Raw genomic sequence first — 19,983 nt, 5'->3', positions numbered from 1 at the left:
CTCTCTCTCTCTCTCTCTCTCAAGGTGTTCCACACCTTATCTTTATGTCCCTATGTTCAACTTCTGTCACCCTTCTGCTGCTGGTCCCTCCTACTGTACTTCCAATAGTAGCCAGTGTTATTCACATTATAATAGAATTCCAAATGCACTAGGAGGCACTTCTCTTGGTAAAAAACAACAGATACCAGATGAATACTAGTGAAGGTCATGGAGGGGAATTTAGGAGGATATGTAGAGGTGCTTGTGACTCTATTAGACTGATTCTTTGATGTCGATATTGGTCTAAGATGACAAAAATAAGCTGCAACGATTCTACCTTATAATAGAAATGAGCTAATTCAAGGAAGCTTTCACAAGTTTGGTTATTTGAGTGCATTTTAAACCAATGACATTTGAGTGTGTTCCAAATTTACTCGCACAGAATGCTTCCATCCTCTCAGCCCCTGGACACCATTTTCTCCTTACTCACTGGATAAATGGCGTTTGCTTCAGAGCAAGATCTTTCAATTTCTTTAATACTTGATATAGTCAAACTAGGTTGTTTCTAATGACCATAAATCTGTGTACTGACATGGAATCTCAATGAAGCAGGGGACCTCTCTGGAGAACATGGAGTGGGGTGGTTCTTTCTGTAATGGATCTGGAAGAGAAAGCAGAAAAGAGATATATCAGAGAAGTATCAGTAAATAATTAGAGAGTGTATTATAGCTGAGCATTCTTAGCAATTTTTGTTTTTAAAGCACTCTACTTACGTTAACTAATCGTTATAACACTTCTTCAAAGTACATAGGTATAAGTTACGTCTGTCAGCTAAAGCAAATTATATGTATCAGAATCCATATAATACCCAAAATACACATTCACTTTGAGAACTACCTTTATTAGGATTTTCACAAAGTAAACAATAAATTACTCCATTGCATGTTTTCTGTATTTTATTCCTAGTGTATGTTGCTAAAGTACATATTGCATCACTATGAATGGAGTTATAAACAGCTAAAAGGAAGTCCTAAAGGATGAGCTTATTTTTCTTAATATTTCTTAGATTAAATAGGCCTTATAGGATAAGCATACTGAGTACATAAATAGGATAGACAAGAGCATATGGTAAATTAGTTCAAATGTAGCTCAGTGTCAGGAATCTACCTTGCATTTCATTAAAGACTGTATTTTAAAGTGATACTGTATCTTTAGTGGAGAGTACTGTGATAATTCAGAAACTGATTGAACAGAAATGGGAACAGCAGAGCCCTATGATTTCAAGATAATGCACCTTTTGGCAGCAAGGAGAGTCAATCTGATAAATTTATTTTCAGAAAAGGAAGCCTGAAGAAGGCTAAATATAGCACATGAAATACATAGCAATGAACATAGGGATAGAGAACTCAGAGGCCTCCATAATCACTTCATTAAAAATACTCCACTGAGACAAAGGTTAAATAAGAGATTTTCAGAGTTTTCCCTTAATGTTAAAGTGTATACAACTCTAAATGTGAGATGGGGATATCATTTAGAAACCTACCCTTCATGTAGCTTCATCTTATTCTCAGACTGAATAGAATAGTGCTGGAAATGTGTATGGTCATTCTCTTTTACAGGCTGGGCAAAGTTTTAAAGTCTTGATATTATTTTGAAACATACATTTTTACAATGCCAGCTTTTTAACAAAATATTCCTAAAGGAGGATGAACATATTCATGTTTAAATGTTATGATTTTTGGCTCAAGGAAAATGGTCCATAAATAGAATTATGTTAGACACTACAAAAGGCTAGATAATAGGCCAAATAAATGAAATGAATAAACTTATGTATTTATTGTGGGGAGAACAAGGCCAACATTTTGGTCTTTGTAAAGTTGTGTTTGGAGGATGGCTCTGAAATTGACAAAAAAAAATTGTGATATTAGCCTTTTCAAACTTGAATAATATTTTTACCAAAGAAAGTCTTCATTAACATTCAGATATTTAAATTCTTATCTAACCATTTTAAAGAGAACGGGACAGTGGGATCTTGAATTTCCTGTGGTTAGCAATTTAGACTTGGCAAAATTACTTTTGAACTAGCTGGCTGCTTCTAGTTCTCTACTAGTCACTGTTATAAAAACACAAGACTGTTGAGATGTAGTACCACATAATATCAAACTCAAGTGAGGAGGCATTTTAGGTTTTACTTGCAGATTATGGACGTACCACGGCAGAAAATGTCTTGTTAAATCAAATGCCAAAGTCACCAGGTTACCAGAAACTTCGGCACATTTTAAGGAAAACCCAGTTATTTTTCATAATTTCCGAATGATACAAACTTGGATTAAAACAGTGCAAATTAGTTTTAAAAATAATTTTCTATTTAACAATAAAAGTACTTGGTTTTGTTTATTTATAGGCACATGGGGAATGAAGATAAACTACATCCCTAAACACCTAAAAGTGTGTTAGGAAGTGTTACTCTGTAGTAGTCATGTCCTTTCCTATCCAGTCGTGCTTTCCAGGACTGGGGAACTTTGTAAAATTGTACTCAGCCATGTGTTTTGGACAGGTAGTTCTTCTGGGTGTTTTTTTTTATGGGCAAGTTAACAAAGTTGAATTGTCAATAGTGTCATATTGAAGAGTAGTCAGGTAGACTTTTGTACCTGAAATGAAGATTTTATGAAAATTTTGCAAGACTGTTTAGCACAAATATTATTTAAAAGAACAAAGGAAGTTTCTAAAGCAGGTAGGAGTAATGAGAACAAGCTAATGACATGCATTAATAATGTTAGCTTTTTGCTAGTGGAAACATTCCTAGTGGAAACATTTCCTCCATTATTTTAAACACTTCAGAGCAACACTGGTTCTTAGGAGGAGTAAGTGTGTAGTTAATCTACCTTCATAATTATGTTTCACATAATACTTGGCTCTTTTCTATAGCATTTTTCATCTCCAATGATTTTACAAACATTAATGAAATAAACCTTGTACCCTGTGAGATAAGTATTACTATTCTTATTTTACAGATGAAGAAACTGAGGCAAGGAGAAGTTAAATGACTTGCCCAAGATCTGTCTGTCTGCTTAAAGCATTTCTGATGTGATTATCATATCCAAATGCCAAAGCCACTGAAAGAGTTTTTGGAAGAGCTAGGAATAAAACTGAAATTTTCAGACTCCAAGCCCTAATCTTTAACAGGTTTGTTGCTGGATCTGTGTACAAATAATATTACAATGCAGAACTAATTTAGCTGATCAGTTTCAAAAGCAATATAGACAATTACCACCAAATCAGCATACACCTATCGTAATCCCTAAAATATACATATTTACAAATTAGAACCTGTCTGCCTATAAAGAAAACCAAAACAAGTTGATCAAAATACTTTTACGTTGATCCATTAAAAGTTTGAAAACTTACCTAAAACCAACATTCAAATCAAGTACTTTCCCCGCTTAAAATGTTGGTTTTAGGTAAGTTTTCAAACTTTTAATGGATCAATGTAAAAGTATTTTGATCAACTTCTTTTGGTTTTCTTGTATATTTGTAAGAAAAATGTGTCCTTTAAATCCATCAGTAGCTCCATGGAGCTCTTAATCAAGGATAACTACACTCCATAAGTGGGTGCCAGTTGAGGAATCAAATGACCATGAAGTGAGAAATAATTTCTTCATGATGTTAGGAATAGAGATGAGAGGTTGAGAAGACTAAAGGAATATACATAAGCCTCAATCCAGACTTGAAGAGACTACTTTCCAACTCATTGCATGTTGACCAAAAGCCATCAGATGTTAAGAATATTTGGTCACTACTGAGTTGGACTTGAAATCATAACTTAAAGGCACATGCACACTTTAGTATGATTATTTTTTATTGACTATTGTTACACGTAACACCCAGGATTACTACAACATAAATAGATGTGAGGAAAAACAATTATTCTCTCTGTTTTTTCCTGTGCCTGTATCTGAGCATTTGACAGTACTTTGTGTACAGTCTTCAATATTTCCCCCATATAGACAGTTTCACCTGTTGTTTGTGTGGGTCTGTCACATATCAAGAGGGAAGAGAAAATATTTTTAAAAAATTAAGAAAATGGGTTGTGAAACCACAAAAATTGGTAGGGTGGCTCAGGTATAGTTCCTGAAACTACTTTTTATTGATTTTTTACTTTTAACTTTTAATATAAAAGGCACTGAATCCCATTACTAATTCTCTGAGCTAGATCAGACTGCAGTCTTTTAACTGTCAGTAGTGGTATGTTTTTATTACTTTTTAAAAAAGTGAAATGGAAAGAGAGAGTGAAAGAAGAAGAGAGAAAGGAAGGACTAACATCCAGAATGGTTTGCCAGGAGTCATCTTGGAAGGAGACTGGCTACTCCTCTATTCACTAAAAATTGGTGGGAGTCTAATGCCTGGTTATCCATGAAAACATCCAAATTCCAGATATGGCAAGTGAGAGATTTCTACCTGGCATGTACTTCTTTTTCGAAACTAGTAACTTTCCAGGCAGTAGGGTCCTTTATTAAATTAATATTACTGTCTGTATGCTTGGAAAACTGCATTATACTGCAAATAACTAGTGCTCTTTGGTTGACATCTGCATTTCATTCTTAAATTTGGGACTTTTTTGATCCCCTTAACACTTGGGAAATTTGTGTGTGTGTTGGAGATGATGTATGACTGGCTGGTGCAGAAAAAGCTTCTGAGAAGCAACAGAGAAATTGAGCAGCCTTTTGTAAGTTTTATTGTGCTGCTGTGTAATAGTGGTGCTGCTTCGGTTGAGGGATGGCGGAGAGGGAGTCCCTTTTTCTCTTTGCTCAAAGCTCTTTCCCAGCAGAGTGCCTCAGCAACAAACAACTGAGTCTGCGCCCCTGCTACTGGAATTGCAGTTTAGTGAAATACATTCTATGATCTCTTAGACAGTTTGTCTGGTAATCCTGACTTCTGGGTTCTTCCTGCCCAGCAGCTACACAGGCTGCGTTCAAGACTGTCAGACATGGGCAGTGACCTCAGACTTGCCCTTCTGACTTGCCCCTCGAGACGTGTTTCTACATAGCTGTAAAGTTGACTAATCCTGAACTAACATTAAATAAAACTTAATAGCTCTGCTGGGAGCAACTGAAATACATATTCCTCAAGAGCAGGGAGAGATGAATTACAGACATATTAATAAGAGAAAGCAAATCATCAGGTAATAAACTATTCTCTTTCTCATGACTGCATGTCTGGCAATGCTGACTTATGGACAGTGGCTAGCATTGAGCTCTGGACAAAAAGGGTGAGAGAAAATATGAACCAGTAGACAATTGTAGAAGTAGGAAACTTTAAATTTAAAATTTTTGGTAAAGTATTTCTCTATCCAAGCACAGAGCAGCCTCCTGCAGATGAGGATGCCCAATCTGTAGTGTCTTGTAAGACTAATTATTTGAACAAGTTGCAGTCTTATACATTTCTTCTGCCTATATCCCTGGCCTCCCAGCCCAGGAGGCTGATGTGGATATCATAGCATCAGTGTTAATCTCCTAAGGCAATGTTATGTTCTTACCTTAGTAGGAATCTAAAATTCAGGTTCTGGTCCATTTTGGCAATAGTAGTTTCAGGCCTAAAGAAATAAAACTGGCTGTGGGTTAAGGACAAGATTTTAAAAAATAGGAGCCTAAGTTCATATTTAGGAACCTAAATAAATCATGTACTTTTCAAAAGTGCTGAGTAACCAGCAGCTCCCATTGACCTTAGTGGGAATTCCTGGATGCTCAGCACTTTTGCAAGTTGTCTTTTTATTCTATTTAGATAAATTCCTACAGTTCTCCTGACATCAAATACAAGCCATTTGCTTTCTTTTATGTGTGAAGGGATGGTGAAAAATGATGACTGAATAATGTCTTGTGAATGGAAAATTGTGTTTTCCTTCAGGCTGAAATCTAGTGCAATAAGCAGTACCACCATGTCTCTATAGCGCTGGATAATGCTCCCAATTCAGATACCTTCCTAAGGAGGTAATTATTATAAGTGAGGCTGCTTTAGGGGGTAGAAAATAGAAAGGACACTCCTTGAGGTGTTTAAATGTTGTTTCAGTTAAAGCATGGAGCATAAGATTGCACTTTCTTGTGAAGCATATTTTCATGTTACAGGTTTTAGTAAATTCATTCTTAGAAATCTCTTGCCTTGTGGATGTGCTGCAAATCTTTAGTTCTTATCTGTCTCTACCCTGTTAGCCACAGCTGAAATGTGTAATTTGGAACTTATGCACATCTCAAATTCCAGACGGCTCTGTACAAATTGCAGAATAAAAGTAATGCTAGTGTCTGCATTACCCAGTGAGTTTGCATATTGCTATTATTAGTATTACTATAATACTTAGGAGCCCTAGTCATGGACCCCATTGTGCTGGGTGCTGTACACAAACAGAACAAAAAGAAGGTCCCTTCCCCATTCTAAGCATAAAACAAGGGAGACCATCTGGATACAGACAGGTGGAGTACAAGGAAACAATGAGACAGTGTTCGTCAGCATGATAGGTAGTGGTCTCTATACTAGCAATTTAACTCTTGTCAAGTTTTTTGTAGGCACCCCTGAAAAGGAGACTTTGAAGGAGGATAATCAGGTAGTTTTGCAGATGTTTATGGGGAACTCCTCCCAAGTGTGAGGGACAACATGGGAGAAAGCACAAAGTTGCTTGTTTGAAAATTTAACAAATGGGTAATGGAGGCTGTCGTCATGGGCCAGTCAGAGCTGAGATCTTAATAGCAAATGAGAGATGATCAGTAGAGGGCAGATAGGCCATGAAGGGCCTTGAAACTGAAGACAAGCAGCTTCTCTTTATGAGAGAGCATGGGGAGCCAGTGGAGGGATACAAAGAGAGAGTGAGAGAACATGGTCAAAGCAACAGGTTAGGAAAACTATTCGCAGCAGCATTCTGAATGGATATGAGCGAGGCAAGATTGCAATTGTCAAAGCCAGAGAAAAAGGCTGTTGCAATAATCAAGATCCAAGATGAGAACCTGGACAAGAGTTCTAGCTGTGTGGGTAAATAGGATTTCTTAGAGATCCATGCACAAAGAATTGTCAAGATTTAGACATAGCCTGAATGTGAGGACCTAGAGAGTGGTCTGACATATGTTACAGAGGTGGATTTTTCTTGGGTCAGCAAATTCCAGCAAATGCATTTGCGGTCTGTTTGAAAAGTGAAATTGACTTTCTTTTCCTCACTAAACGTGGTATTAAAATTCCAAAATGCACCACTAAAATATGCGTTTGTTGGAGACTACTTTGCATCCTGCCATCCTTCTCCTTTTAATAATGGTTTAATATGGTATCTGAGAAGATTCAAAATGCAGGGTTTTTTTTAATTACCTTTTGCCGTCATTCTATCATTTTATTTCAGTTCACTGCAAAGGGGATTGGGGGTGGATGTAGGAAGTCCTTTCTGTACATCTGGGTTGTTTCTTTTAATAAATAAATTGTTTACTAGCTGCTTTGTTTGCAAAGAGATGCCCCCCAGTCAGTTCTCACACATTCTCAGGAATGTAAGACTGGCCTTGCATATGTCTTAACTTGAACAAATAAGACTCACAAGCAGCAGTAGTGCTGAAATAGGCATATCACCATCTTGGTGTTCATGTGAAAAAATAATGGTGGAGGATTCTTTTATGAATTCCTTTCTGGCTCAACTCAGAAACATAGAAGAAAAAAAAGGCTACAATGAGCCAGGACACCTTCTCTAATCTGCAATCACAGGGAACCATGGAAGATACACACATTTAATCCTAACAGCTATACCTGCTTCATGTTCCAAAGGGTGGCAAAAAATCCCTAAATTTAGGATAAAATTTCTTCCCAGGCCTGTATTTGGCAGTCAGATAACATATACTGTACGTTACACTATTTTCTAGATAGTTGTGCTAAATCTATTATTTTATATATTACACTTACAAATGCTAGCAATCAGAATATGTATGTAACACAAGTGTCAAACACTATACAACTAGAGAACAAACAAATATTAAATTTGTCTCAATAGCCTATCATACCTTGTGAAGCTCCAGTATAAGGCATGTCCTGTCCTCTATGGCTTGCAGACGCTATGAATCTCACTTTTCTTCCAGTACTGGTAAGTAGGAAGCATTCTGATTCTGTAAGGGAAAACAGTGGTCACAGAACTTACCATTAATGAACATGCACAAGGTTCATTCTATTGCAATATAAACCTTAATTCCTAAATTAAATGTGGATGTTCAACATTTACTCACATGTATAGTAACAATGTATAAGAACTATTTATATAGGGCCAGATTTAGATACCCTTACTCACACCGAGCAGCATCTTACTCGTCAGCATATTACTGACTTCACTAAAGGTACTATTCAATATGAATAAAGGTATCTGAGTCTGGCCCTAAATATGAAATCACACCCAATCCTATTTTCTGTACAGTGTCAGTTACTGGAACCTGACTGATGGGCTCTAGGGATGCTAACAGATTAAGGGGCAAGTTGACTTGCATTATTGCCTCATCATTACTGTCTGTGTTTTGGATACCATGGCTAACTATAGGGGAGCTGATGTGCTCAGTGGAATATGACAGCAGTGTAAATTCAGCATAAACTTTAGAGAGGACAATGGGAAGCTTTATGGAAAATGATAATCCATTAAATTGATCTGTTTGAACAGCTCTGTTCATTTTTGCTCTCCTCTTTGCTTTATTCTGAGATGTGCTACCTCTTCTCACTTCATGCAATTACAAAACCATTCTGGACAAAGCTTTTTTCTTTTTAAAAACTCTTTTCACTTAAATTACCCTGAAGAGTCACTTCACTCTTTTTTCACCCATTGTGAACACTGTAAATTGTGAACACTGTGTTACTTATACTGTATATAAATAAAAGATAGGCTACGCTATAAATAACATAAACACAATATGCAAGCTCTTTAGTAAGCAGCTATTAATTGGTGGACAGCACATATACATTAAAATATTTGATATAATTCACATATAAACTAATAGAAAAATCTTCCTGTCGTCAGTATTCCATCCTTTAAGCATCATGACCTACAAAACTGAGAAACGCAAGCATGTGTACAAATCAAACTGCATTTCATGAGAAGCATATTGCAATTTCACCAGCTGATATTCCTAACTTGAAAAGAAACTTCATGGGAAGGATTGTGTGGAGTTTGAAAGGGGTAGTTTTAAATTTTTGGAAGCCAAGTTAGTTTACTCTAAAAATTTCTACAAATATTTAGTTTAGAGAAACAAGAAATAATAGGCCAGCTTTTACTTATTTTCTCTTACTGCCAACTCAGGGATGTGGCTCCCACTAGCCACTTTATGAACCTTAGGACACACCTTGATTAAGCCCAAGCAAAATAATCACAATTATTAACCATGGAAAATAAAACATTAAACAAAACAACACAAATGACCGAACACAAACTATAAACTGGTTACTTCCATTACAATCTCTTCTGAGCATCTCTCTGTGGGGAGCTTTTAATAGAGCATTTAACACCCGTGAGAATGAACTGCTTCGGGGGGCATTTTTCTCTTGGTAAGTTAAGATCAAAGTTTATTTTTTCCCACAATTATTGTGAATTTTAGTATCTCATTAGGTACTTAAAATTGTTTATGTATGGGCAAAATAATTTAAGGGCAAATGAAGCCTGTCTTGTAATTAATAATAACCTAAACAGTTTATAGTTGGGCAAAGAAGCAGGACGACCAAGGACAAGGTAGGTCTATTACTCTGTGAGGAAGGAAAGACAATAACAGAAAACTCAGCAATGACCGAAGAGTTAAATGCCTTTTTTGTTTGTTTTCACTGAAGAGGTTAGCAGTGATCAGATGACTAACGTAGTGAACATCAGTGTAAATGGGATCTGAGGCTAAAATAGGTAAAGAAAAATTTAAAATTATTTAGACAAGCTAGATGTCTTTGAGTCAGCAGGGCCTGATGAAATACATCCTAGAATACTTAAGGAACTGTCTGAAGAGACCTCTGAGCCATTAGTGATTATCTCTGAGAACACATGGAGGACGAAAGAGATCCCAGAGGAGTGGAAAAAGGGAAATAAAGTACTGATCTATAAAAGGGGAATAAGGACAATCCAGGGAACCAGTCATCTTAACTTTGGAACCTGGAAAGATAATGGCACAAATAATCAAAGAATCAATTTGTAAGCACCTAGAAGATAATAAGGTGATAAGTAATAGACAATATGGATTTGTCAAGAACGAATCATGTCAAAACCAACCTAATAGCTTTCTTTGACAGGGTAACAAGCCCTGTGGATAGGGGAAGCAGTAGATGTGATATCTCTCAACTTTAGTAAGGCTTTTGATACTGTCTCACATGACCTCATAAGTCAAGTAGGGAGATACAGCCTAGACTAACCTGCTATAAGGTGAGTGCACAACTGGTTGGAAAACTACACTCGGAAAGTAGTTATCACAAAACTTAACTGGTTCACAGTCAAGCTGGAAGGGCATATGGAGTGGCATCTTTCCTGGGTCTGGTTCTATTCAATATCTTTATAAATGATTTGGATAATGGTATAGAGAGTACACAGGAAAAGAGAAACTGAGGGGGGACATTCAAGGAGGACAGGAGGAGAGGTAATGGGCTTAAATTTCAATAAGGGAGATTTAGGATGGACATTAGGGAAACCTTCCTAACCATAAAGGTAATTAAGCACTGGAACAAATTACCGAGGGAGATTGCGGAATCTTCATCGTTGCAGGTTTTTAAGAAGAGATTAGACAAACATTTGTTGGGGATAGTCTAGATAATACTTAGTCCTGCCTCAGTGAAGGGGAATGGACCAGCTGATCTCTTGAGGGTCTTTCCAGGACTTCATTTATATGATTCTATGAAGGTAAGCAATCTTAACTATATCCTATGAAATCGAAGAAGATATTTAAATTAGAAGCCTTTTAAGAAGCTGTCTCTAGACAGGCCAGTTACTAATATTAAGAATCTTAAATCCAGTTGCATCCTGCTGTCTCTGTGTTTACTAATGTTTAGCCCCTGTCTCCTCTGTAGGAATGCATGGTCTAACCACTTAGTAATTAACAGGAGAAATTGTTAGTCTTTTAAATTACAACAGTATTTCAGCATCCCAAAAATCATTACAAGAGTTTTAAATCTAATCTCTTGGCAGTGTCTTAGTTAACTTCCTCTCACCAATCCAACCTGAAGTCTTGGGAAGGTTTTCCGTGGGTTGTCTGTTTCTTGAGTCTTCTATTTTTTTTCTTATAGGGGATGTGTATGTGCGGGGGTGTTTTCTTCAGAGTTTGTATACCCTTCTTATTTTCATGAAATTATAGAAAAACACACCTCTTTCAGGCATCTTTAGATTCAAAGATGGTTGCTGTCATCCTTTCAGTGGCTTCATGTCTTTGGGGTTGGCCTTCCTTTATGACACTTTCAGCTCCTGAATATGTAGTCTGTTTAATGAATATGCAACGTTTCTTTAATAGGCTTTGTTCTTGCAGCAGGAAAGCATCAGATAACTTTCAAAGCTCGTTTTAATGCTTTCTTTTTATTCAGTCTATTTGCTGAGATATTCTTTCAGTTTTATAGAGTTTGACAGGAAATGAAATTCTGTGTTCAAAAAGCACAAACGTGCCAGTTCTATATATAAAAGGTTTTATTTCTCAAAACAGTCTTTCAAAATTAAATAACTTTTAGGAAGTCTTTAGCTTAAATTGTTGACTCTAGACAATTTTTGGAACAATTATTTTTCTTCCTGAGTTGGGTGAAGGTTTCCTCTAAATCCAAAGGCGTTTGTCATTTCAGCATTTAAGAAATAAACAGAACTTTAAAACATCTTCAACTACACATGTTTTTCTCCAAAGTTATTAAGAACACAAGCAAGATTTCTTGTAAAAGGGTCCGAGTTGGTAGAGTCAACTTTATTGCTGTGATGGTATACTTCACATTCTCTTCACATGTTTCTTCCTAAAACATGAAGGCTTACAAAGTTTTGTTTTCTTCGTTTGCTTGTCCTTGGGGGAGAGAGAAGTAGAACCATATGGGATTTCCATGCTTAGCTTTAACACTTTGTAAAAATAACTAGCTAAATATATGTATTGTTATATTTCCCAGCATCCTGGCTATAACATTCTTGTAGCTTCATCTTGAGGTGCAAACAAGTTGGTAACAACTTGAAAAATTAAGTTATAATTTTATTAATATCATTTTTGAATCAATATTGAGGTATCTCCTCAAACTGGATTCTTGTACATTATGGATCGATTGAATTGTGTACCTTCCTTCACTCTACAGCTAGGAGAAAATTGTTAATGTGCATATATAATATATTACATACAGATCCAGTGAATCCAGCCCACAGTTTCTGCCTAGCCACAAATTATCATAGGACCCAAACTGAATTAAATACATCAAAACCAGAGAATGGGTCGTAGTCCTGCACTACTGGAGTCAATGGGAGTTTTGACAATGACTTCAATGGGATCAGGATTTCACCCAATATCCTATAAACAAACATATTTAATATTTGGCTATTTGTGATAAAACTTTGATACGTGGACAAAATTAACCATTTTAAAAGTAAGTGAATGTGTCATATACTGGATATTGAATAATCAGGCCTTGGTGACCTGGCTTAATTCAGATTACGGCTGAATACTGCTGCACTTGTCATGTGGCAAGCAGTGGGGTTTATTTTTTTTAATGTCTCTGAGATGTTAGTTGCCACAAACAGGGAGGTCCCACTCAGACTATTTACAAATATATAAATTCCCCATATAGGTAGACATAATTAAAACATTCACACACACGCACACTAAACCATTTTTTGTTAAACGCAAATTTACATCATATCTAGCCCCAGAACAACATAAGTGCTTCCCCCCCGAAAAAATCTCAAATTCAGGTATGAGGGGTGTTTCCTGAGGCAAAAGAAGAGAGTGCAGTTTATTCCCTTCATTTCTGTTTTGTGGATTCTTGTGGCAGCCCCCACAGATGGCAATGCACCTTGCTTCTTGTTTGACGTCTGGATTCTCTGAATTTGTAGTAGATTCTTGGTTTGTTTGGTTGCTGATTTGTTTGGTAATTATTCTAAAGCAATGGTATCTGTAAGATCTTTTTAATGGGACGGGTTTTTCCTTCAGTTTCTTCCCTTCTGTTTCCACAAGCTAATCAGTCCTGTTACAATATCTTATGGTAAACTGTTGAAAATAATCCAGTTGTTATTATCCATAAAGATTTCAGATTTTAATAAGGAAAAAAATCCATGAGTTTTTCTGAAGCTAACAATCCATGTTCTTGTGTCCCTCTTTATTGGCTGAAACAGCACCATATCTCAAGGAAGGGAGATGTTGCAAGATTTAGTTATTCATATTTATCCATTTTTGAATGCTGCTGTTTATTGTTCTTCAAATAGTGAAAAAGTGGATTGATCACACCTTAATATTAGAAAATACCCACAAGAGGCTAGCAAAAAAAAATTTTAAATGGAAATTAACGTAAGTATATTTAATAGAGTTCTTTATAAACCAAACCTAAGTCTCCAAACACTAGACGGAAATATTACTGATATAGCTCTCACCATGTCTACCCCTGCCTGTGCAGACCTGAAACTCGTAGATAAGACTCCTCTTTAAGAAAGGGACTGTACATTTCTTTCTCCTTCAGTCTGTCTTCCACCCTCATTTTCTGAGCATAGAAAAAGCAGACACACATTTTGCTCATTGTCTCTATGCCAAGTGGACTCAGCAGAAGGGCTAAAATTTTGGCAAAGCATCTTCGTAGCTCTACTCTTCACTCTCTCCTTCTTGAAAAGGCAAGTTAGAATTTATTTGATCTGTGATCCCCATTCACAATTTTTTAAAATAAACTTTATTCTTAATCAATATAAATTGAGTAGTTCTAAACTGTTTGGTGCTCCTTATCTGTGTTTGAACATTGTAAAGCCCCATATGAATCTACTGTACTATATAAATATTTAATAAAAATTCCTTTCATGCTTAGGTACCATGAGCTATGAAATTACCTTGTTCTTTCTGAGAGTGCTTATGGTTCCCATACCAAAGTTTTGCTTTTTCCTGACTGCACAGCACTACCGTTGGAGTCATTTCCTGACCCATTCATGGTTGCATATTCTATCTAGCATGCTGGTACACTCTTTATTAAAAAGCACAAATTCCTTTGTGTGGCATCTTTATTTATATATATAAGTCTACTGTAAGTTTGTTTGTACAAACTTTCCATTGTGATGCATATGACTCCTAGGACAGCATTTGCGAAGCTTGTATAAACAATCTTACAGTACATATACAGATGTCAAACAAGAAAATGTGTTCTCTTTAAAAGAGAATGTAACAATGGGATAGCTAAAATGCTCCTTGGACTGCATTAATCAGCCCTCAGAAGCTGCTAGGGAACATGCTCACCGCAACTCTACACAGTGGGACCTTTGGCCAGCCAGCTGGAAGAAAAGGGATTATTGACCCATAAGAGCTCCCTCTGAAATTGGTGGCAGAGGGGGAGAGAGGGGAAGATGTACCTGGATGGAGCAAGGAAGAACAGGAAGTTGCTGGGGGGGCATTGCTCTTCAAGGTGACTGGAGAGTGTGGTGATATTTATACCTTGGACAGTTCCAGAGAAGCTCTCTCTCACTGAGATTGGGCTGGATACAGCCACCCTCCCACCTATGCAGAAGAGGACTTGGTTTCTTTATGATCCGCTGTGAGTATATCATAGAATCCTAGAAGATTAGGGTTGGAAGAGACCTCTGGAGATCATCTAGTCCAATCCTCTGCTCAAAGCAGGACCAACCCCAACTAAATCATCATAGCCAGGGCTTTGTCAAGCTGGGCCTTAAAAACCTCTAAGGATGAAGATTTCACCACCTCCCTAGGTAACCCATTCCAGTGCTTCACCACTCTTCTAGGGAAATAGTTTTTCCTAATATCCAACCTAGACCTTCCCCACTACAACTTGAGACCATTATTCCTTGTTCTGTCATCTGCCACCACTGAGAACAGCCTAGCTCCATCCTCTTTGGAACCCCCCCTTCAGGTAGTTGAAGGCTGCTATCAAATCCCCCCTCGCTCTTCTCTTCTGCAGACTAAATAAGCCCAGTTCCCTCAGCCTCTCCTCGTAAGTCATGTGCTCCAGCCCCTTAATAATTTTCGTTGCCCTCCACTGGACTCTCTCCAATTTGGCCACATCCTGTCTGTACACAGTACTCCAGATGTGGCTCACCAGTGCCGATAGAGGAGAATAATCACTTCCCTCAATCTGCTGGCAACACTCCTACTAATGCAGCCCAATATGCCGTTAGCCTTCTTGGCAACAAGGGCACACTGTTGATTCATATCCAGCATCTCATCCACCATAATCCCCAGGTCCTTTTCTGCAGAACTGCCGCTTAGCCAGTCAGTCCCTAGTCTGTACTGGTGCATGGGATTCTTCCGTCTTAAGTGCAGGACTCTGCACCTGTCCTTGTTGAACCTCATCAAATTTCTTTGGGCCCAATCCTCCAATTTGTCTAGGTCACTCTGGACTCTATCCCTACCCTCCGGCATAACTACCTCTCCCCCCAGTTTAGTGTCATCCATGAACTTGCTGAGAGTGGAATCCATCCCATCATCCAGATCATTATTGAAGATGTTGAACAAAACAGGCCCCAGGACCAACCCCTGGGGCTCTCCGCTTGATACTGGCTGCCAACTAGACATCGAGCCATTGATCGCTACCTATTGAGCCCAATGATCTATCCAGCTTTCTATCCACCTTATAGGCCATTCATCCAATCCGTATTTTTTTAACTTGCTGGCAGTAATACTGTGGGAGACCGTATCAAAAGCTTTGCTAAAGTCAAGGTATATCATGTCCACCGCTCTCCCCATATCTCATCATAGAAGTCAATCAGGTTGGTCAGACATGATTTGCCCTTGGTGAATCCATGTTGACTGTTCCTGATCACCTTCCTTTCCTCCAAGTGCTTCAAAATGAATTCCTTGAGGGCCTGTTCCATGATTTTTCCAGGAACTGAGGTGAGGCTGACCAGTCTGTAGTTCCCCGGATTCTCCTTCTTCCCTTTTTAAAAGATGGACACTATATTTGCCTTTTTCCAGTCGTCCAGGATCTCCCCTGATCACCATGAGTTTTCAAAGATAATGCCAATGACTCTGCAATCACATCAGCCAACTCCCTCAGCACCCTTGGATGCATTAGATCCGAACTCATGGACTTGTGCATGGCCACTTTTCTAAATAGTCCTTAACCTGTTCGTTCACTGCTGAGGACTGCTCGCCTCCTCCCCATACTATGTTGCCCAGTGCAGCAGTCTGGGAGCTGACCTTGTCTGTGAAGACCGAGGCAAAAAAAGCATTGAGTACTTCAGCTTTTTCCACATCATCTGTCACTAGGTTGCCTCCCGCATTCAGTAAGGGTCCCACGCTTTCCCTGACCACCATCTTTTTGCTAACATACCTGTAGAAACCCTTCTTGTTACCCTTCACATCCCTTGCTAGTTGCAACTCCAGTTGTGCTTTGGCCTTCCTGATTACACCCCTGCATGCTCGAGCAATATTTTTATACTCTTATACTGCTGGTGACCCTTTTTCCTTGGGGACTGGGGATGAATTTTTTCCTCACCACCAGATTGACCTTGACGGGGGGGTTTGGGGGGGTTTGCCTTCCCCACAGCAGGTCAGGGACCTGGGGCAGTGAAGGAGGGGAGGTTGGGTTAAAATGTCACAGCTTAGTAACTTAAACAATATGGCAGCTGTCCAGTGCAGGTATTTCTTACGGAAAGGATGGGGTGATTGGATAAAATGGATTGGAAGGGGATTTAGAGGAAAGCATTCCATAAAGAAGCTGCGGAAGGAGGATTGGGGCTCCTAATGTCTTGTACAGCAGGGAGCCAACCCCTTTCCTTTCCAGCACCCTTAACCCTTATATACAGAGGAGGGTGGTGGGATTCCAGTAAGGGGCTGGCTGGGACCAGGTTGGGAAGGGGGACAGCTAAAGGCACTCCTCCCAAGTAGGGGAAAAAAATAAAGAAGTGATGATGCACTGTACAATTTAGTGTCAGGTATTACCGGGCAGTTAGGGGAATAAAGGTCCGACCTATGTAAACCACATCTATTGCCTCCTGTCTGTTTTCAGGTGGGGCTGGACAATGGACAACCTTCAGAATCATTGATCACACAATGAGAGTCATTCTGCTGGGATAATACCTCCTTCCTTCTGTTGTTACATAGGTCGGATGTATTGTGAATCAATATCCTGCTTGGGGAGCTTTGGTGGTTGGAGTTCTCTTTCTCCTCTGATAGAACTAGAACTGGCTTTCACTTTAGCGCTCCTGGCAGCATAGTTAAGATTTATGGGAAAGCAATGGATATTCCTCTAATTTGCCTTGGAATTCTTTAAGATATTATTACTGCAAAAACATACAATGTCAAATGCCACAACATATTGCATCTCAATTAGACACACTATATTGCAACATAAAAATGACAAGTTAGACCAAATATTATCTCGTCAGGTAACAACTGTTCTCTCACTCTGCCAGTGCCATGGCAAAGGCAGACACAATCACTGAATCAGCACAGACATGATTATATTTGATGATGACAATACTTACACAGCGCTTTTCATGCATAGATCTCAAAATACTTTTTTAAAGTATCATTATTCCCCACTGTGTCCATGGAAAAGTTGACACACACAGAAGTATAGTGACTTGTCCTAAGTCACATGACTCAGGGGTTGAGCTGGGAATAGAACTCTGGTCTCCTGACTCTGTCTGGTTTTGTCTCCACTAGATTATGTTGCCCCTCAATCCTGCAACTAGATCCACATAGGCAGACTCTGGCACATTGCATACAGCCCAATTATCTGCCTGTGTGGATTAAATTGCAAGAATGGGGCCTGTAAAATTATTTAATAATTTTATTGTTTTTTCCAGTCTCCTTAACATAGTTATACTGCAAACTACTTTAGCATGTATAAAGATAATTTTTGTAGACACACCTAATTTAAAGATTTTTTATGTTTGTAGCTCTGTACCATAAGCTGCGATGTGTTGTTTTCTAAAATGATCCCTAAAAATATAGCTTAAAAAACTGATATCCCTAAACACACACAACAGATCCTATTATTTGTCAAAGTCAAATAATCTAGCTTTTCTGTAGATGATCTCATCTTCAGGAAACTGATTCAGATTCTAAAAGGCTGTAAAATCAGTAGAGAAATACTGTACAAAATAGAGAAATTATGTACAAGTACATAGCTATTGCGTCTTATCTTTGCAATTAAGGATTTTGTGTTCCACAATCTTTTGAATATTGCATCAAATATTTTTATTTAACAAAATGTTGACATATTATAGCCTTCCCTTAGTACTGCTGCTTTTCAACTTTGTTGCCACTCAGTATGTACATTATCTGTAGAAATATTTTGTTACCTCTATCCTCTGCATAAAATTAAGTTCAATATTTTGTAACATTCTGTAATGTTGCATATTTAAAACGTAAAGTGCAATTGCAAGTAACTATTCTTATTTATATTAATAGGGTACATTTTCCTCTCATTTTTCTTCTGGACCAGAATACATTTAAAAAGATAAAACAAAATGTATTTCATACTTTACACTTACAGTAAATTTAGGCTCCATTAAGCTCTGACTGGGTTATTGATTATTTCTTTACATTCAGATCTTTACAGAAATCAAATTTATAACCTGCAGTTATTGTAGCATTATAACAAAAAGTATTAAATTACTGGAAACTCACCACTATCTGAAAGGAAAAAAAAGTGAAATCTTTGCTTTAAAATAAGTCAGTGTGGCTAACAGTCTTCATCCAGCAGCTTTCAAATGGCTGTTTCTGTTGATATAACAGTACCCAGGCTCTGCTCATTCTTTGCAAGTCTGGAGCTTTTTACAATAAGGCATTGCCCAAAGGGTGTGGCAGAAGCAGCAGCTGTTGTTGCTGCTACTACTTGTAGTTAACCATTTAATATCATAATTAGGGCTGTCAATTAATCGCAGTTAACTCAGGCGATTAACTCAAAAAAATTGATTGTGATTAAAAAAATTAATTGTGATTAATCGCATTTTAATTGCACTGTTAAACAATAGAATACCAATTGAAATTTTTAAAATATTTCTGTTTTTTCTATATTTTCATATATATTGTAATCTGTGTTGTAATTGAAATCAAAGTGTGTATTATTTTTGATTACAAATATTTGCACTGTAAAAATGATAAACAAAAAATAGTATTTTTCAATTCACCTGATACAAGTACTGTGGCAATCTCTTTGTCATGAAAGTGCAACTTACAAATGTAGAATTTTTTTGCTACATAACTGCACTCAAAAACAAAACAATGTAAAACTTCAGAGCCTACAAGTCCACTCAGTCCTACTTCTTGTTCAGCCAATCGTTAAGACAATCATTAAGACAAACAAGTTTGTTTACATTTACAGGAGATAATGCTGCCCTCTTCTTATTTACAATGTCACCAGAAAGTGAGAACAGGCATTTGCATGGCATTTTTGTAGCCAGCATAGCATGATATTTAAGTGCCAGATATGCTAAACATTTGTATGCCCCTTCAGGCTTCAGCCACCATTCCAGAGGACATGCTTCCATGCTGATGATGCTCATTAAAAAAAAATGTGTTAATTAAATTTGTGACTGAACTCCTTGGGGGAGAAGTGTATGTCCCCTGCTCTGTTTTACCTGCATTCTGCCATATATTTCATGTTATAGCAGTCTCGGATAATGAACCAGTACGTGTTGTTCATTTTAAGAATACTTTCACTGCAGATTTCACAAAACACAAAGAAGGTTCCAATGTGATATTTCTAAAGATAGCTACAGCACTCAACCCAAGGTTTAATAGTCTGATGTGCCTTCCAAAATACGAGAGGGACGAAGTGTGGAGCATGCTTTCAGAAGTCTTAAAAGAGCAACACTCCGATGTGGAAACTACAGAACCCGAACCACCAAAAAAGAAAATCAGCCTTCTGCTG

General features: G+C 37.7%; 1 protein-coding gene and 1 long non-coding RNA gene across 12 annotated transcripts in view; one reads left to right on the top strand and one right to left on the bottom strand.

Annotated features, from left to right (window-relative positions):
- LOC102938237 (sodium channel protein type 1 subunit alpha) overlaps nucleotides 1-19,983 on the top strand; it is a 171,479-nt gene that overhangs the window by 16,551 nt on the left and 134,945 nt on the right. The gene's annotated exons all lie outside the window — the stretch shown is intronic.
- On the bottom strand, nucleotides 340-18,919 carry LOC122462388. Of its 2 annotated transcripts, XR_006284902.1 has the most exons (4): nucleotides 18,738-18,919; nucleotides 8,001-8,102; nucleotides 5,516-5,572; nucleotides 392-640 (listed from the first exon to the last, which is right to left on the bottom strand). It is a non-coding gene; the product is annotated as an uncharacterized LOC122462388 (long non-coding RNA). The 2 variants fall into 2 exon arrangements; XR_006284901.1 differs by lacking the exon at nucleotides 5,516-5,572 and having other exon boundaries at nucleotides 340-640.

This window comes from Chelonia mydas, chromosome 11, assembly GCF_015237465.2.
Source record: "Chelonia mydas isolate rCheMyd1 chromosome 11, rCheMyd1.pri.v2, whole genome shotgun sequence".
In the NCBI taxonomy this organism is placed as follows: domain Eukaryota; kingdom Metazoa; phylum Chordata; order Testudines; family Cheloniidae; genus Chelonia; species Chelonia mydas.
The sequence above is the reverse complement of the archived record's forward strand: the minus strand, read 5'-3'. Positions and strand labels throughout refer to the sequence as shown.